The sequence below is a fragment of the Lagopus leucura genome, unplaced genomic scaffold (genome assembly GCF_019238085.1).
Source record: "Lagopus leucura isolate 7727_CA_CO unplaced genomic scaffold, USGS_WTPT01 Super-Scaffold_100029, whole genome shotgun sequence".
Lineage (NCBI taxonomy): Eukaryota > Metazoa > Chordata > Aves > Galliformes > Phasianidae > Lagopus > Lagopus leucura.
The window spans coordinates 1,588,477-1,591,677 of record NW_024962280.1 but is presented as its reverse complement, the minus strand read 5'-3'; the positions used below and the strand labels follow the sequence as shown (position 1 = coordinate 1,591,677).

General features: G+C 52.9%; 1 long non-coding RNA gene across 1 annotated transcript; it reads left to right on the top strand.

The window, feature by feature from the left end:
- Nucleotides 1-2,415, top strand: LOC122185336. Its single transcript, XR_006180849.1, has 3 exons — nt 1-173; nt 730-956; nt 1,612-2,415. It is a non-coding gene; the product is annotated as an uncharacterized LOC122185336 (long non-coding RNA).
- Nucleotides 2,416-3,201: the final 786 nt, after the last annotated feature.

The window sequence follows — 3,201 nt, the reverse complement described above, 5'->3', positions numbered from 1 at the left end:
CAACATCTGAACACACCAGTTGTGCCTCCTAAACACCTTCCAGACCAGCGTGCCCAGCACAGGAGCTCCGTGACAGAAGAAGCAATAGATTGGGCTCAGCTCCCGAGAGCTCCTGCTATTTGTTTTCCAGAAGTCCTGCAAGGCACAAACTTCAGCTATTCCGAAGGTGCGAGGTAGGCGGGCTGGGTATTTTTGAACACGCTGCAAGAAAGCCTGGTGTCAACATTTGCATTTTGCCTGCAGTGCTACAAAGCCCGATCCTATGTTACACAGCAGGAAAACCTGAAGCTGACTTCCATGACCCACCCAGACTAGATAAAATGAGGAAAGCACCGAAGGAGGCAGGAGGGGATGGGCTGCCGTGCTGTGCCCTGCTGCTGACCCAGGGGGTTCCCACTGACACTGGAACCAGTGGCACAGAAAGCCAATAATCCTCTTACTGGCCTGGCACTGCTCGTGCTGTGCTCCAATTAGCGGTGGCGGTGGCTCAGCCTCTCTGGGGTTGTTATTAATTAAGGGAGGAAGAGGGATGGAGGAGATTTAGAGCACGTCTGGCTGAGGGAAAGGAGGGCAGAGGGGAAAACGCTTTGCGGGTTTGTGCTGCTCCACTCTCACTCCACTCTCATTCTGTCCCCAGAACGGAGCTCCTCCCCCATTCAGTGTATAAGATGCTACACAAAATACACCCCAAACACTGCTGCTGCTCCATTTGTCATCATTCCATTTCAGCATTCCCAGATGATTTTCACCCTGGGGAAAAGGCAGAATCCCCCACCCCAGGCGGGCACAGCGGGAGCAGCCATCCTCCCCCAGCAAGAGGGCTGAGCGCCTCTGGAAACTCATCTCAAAGCCTCAACACATTGCACAGCCCTCCCAGTTAACAGCAAGGAACCTTAAGTCACGAGAACATAAGTAAGGCATGAGGTGTCAGCTGGGTGGCACGGGGAACAGCTTTGGTGAGCACAAATCTGTACTTCCCTACGCACTGCCAGCTAAAACTGGGCATGCCTCTAAAGGGACGTGGTGCTTAAAAATAGGGTTCTTTGTCCCAAAGGCTTTTAAAAGAGAGCTCAAGGTAGTTGCATGCACTGCACCCCCTAGGAGAAGACGCAGGTTGGGGTTCCACCTGCCCAGCACTACAAAGCTGGGGTGGGATCCCCCTCTGTCGGGCAACACTAATTGCCCTAGCCCTTACCATGCAGCCTCTGTTCTGCCACCCCTTTCCCTGCTTCCACTGACGTACCATGCATGCATGACACAGCACAGTTTTGCAAGACACAGTGTGTGCCACACTTATCTCTGCAGTGCCACAGACATGGCCAGCACTGCTTCAGGGCCACAGGTCACTGCCACACAGCCCAATATCACAGCAATACAGTATCCACTCCTCCTTGCACATGGGGACTGCAGGCAAAAAGCAGAACCTATTGTAATGAGATCTCTCTCCCTGTGAGGCAGTCAGGTGCCCAAAGGCTCTCATTTACACTCAAAAATGACCACCACTTTAGAACCATCCTGGACTGCTTTGCACAATCTCCGCTGCCAGACACACAGATCAAGTCCAAGTCATACTTATCAAGAAACAAAATAAGGTTAAAAATATTGTCTTAGGGTGAAGTAGGATCTCTCTAGAGGCTCCCGTGGCTTCGCCTGAAATACACCCAACGTCACTGCAGGATGTACCCACAGACCTTGCAGGCTGCCGAATTGCATCTGCTACAAAAAGCCCCAGCTCCTGAGCCTGGCTCCAGCCCTGCACGCTGCTGAAGGCACTGGGGCTGTGCTGAGGTCTGAGCTGCGTCAGGACCAGGACTGGAGGAGCACGGAGCACCGTGCAGGGTCTTCACCAGGCAGGGATTTTCTACCTGCACCCTCAGGCATCCATGCTCTGCCTCCCATAACACATTTCTGCACAGAAAGGGAACGAGCCGCCTGAAAGCACCAGATGTGCACCGTACTCACGTTCATCTTCCAGAGCAGCTCTCCTCTTTCAAGCCATTTTGTGAGAAAGCCCAGTCGCTCATCGCCGCCTAAGGCATTGCTGCCTGCGTGCCCTGCAAGGACCCGGGCTCCAGAGCAGCCCTTAATCCATCCAGCACCAAAGGTCCGGGCTCAGCCCTGCAGCTCAGGGATGCCCGGTGCCACCAACTCGCTCTCCTCGGCTCCAGCCCGCGATGGATGGAGGTCCCCAGGCAGTGCCGAGCTCTCCAAAGCCGTCCCTTTTACGTTCTCCGACCTTGCGAGGAAAATCCTGTCTCGTTTGAATTATTCATCATACTTTCTGTTCTGCCAGCTCCAGCACAACGTTCTGAATCATTAATATGTCATGACTTTTTATCTCCTTTTTTTTTTTTTTTTTTTTTTTTGACTTTTATCTTCTCTCCGACACGACTCCCTTCTTTAAAAATAACACAATCACCGGTGTGTTAATTAGCATTCATCTGATTCACCAAATAAAAAGCCGTCTCTGTCCTGATGCACATCCTTCCTTGTGGGAAATACCACTTTAACAGCTTCGGGAACTGGGCTAGCGCTGGCTGGTTCTATCTAAAGCACTGCAAAACATGTTTGGATTTCAGTTTTTGGCAGCATTTCCTAAGCCTGCAAGCCGGTCTGGTGATGGAAAGCAGGGTAGGCTTCCAGGATAATAAAAGAAGAACAAGGTAACGGCGCTGGGAGTGCTGTCAAACAGCTTGTTCTCCTCCTTTTTAAGCAGAGCTAATGGCAGAACACTCCAAGCCAAGGGCAGCAGGGCTGGCTTGGCTCAGTGCTGCACTACTGCAGTGGGGACACAGCTGCTGCCAACACCAGGAGCTGTACCCACAGCATGCATGCGGCCTCACATCTGTCCTGTGGGGCCCGTTGTTTGGGGATGCAACGAACCACCCCCTGGGTCCTCCCTGCCCTGACTTGGCTCTCCTTTATTAATTTCAAGTTGGATCCAACAAGCAGCCCTTCCCACAGCTCCTGGCTGGCAAAGCTGCATTGCCCACCCCATTCTCCAAAGAGCTAAATGACATTTCAGCAGCAGGAAGCTCCTGCCAATAACATCACAGCCCGGCCTCGTCGCTTTCATGAGCTCCTACATTATGCTCTGTGCTGGAGGTGGCTCTTAGAGGAGCCAGGGCTGGGGCTCAGCCTGGCCCCAGTGCCTGCAGTCAGGGCTGGGAGCAGACGTAACCCACCCTGTTCCAAACATGC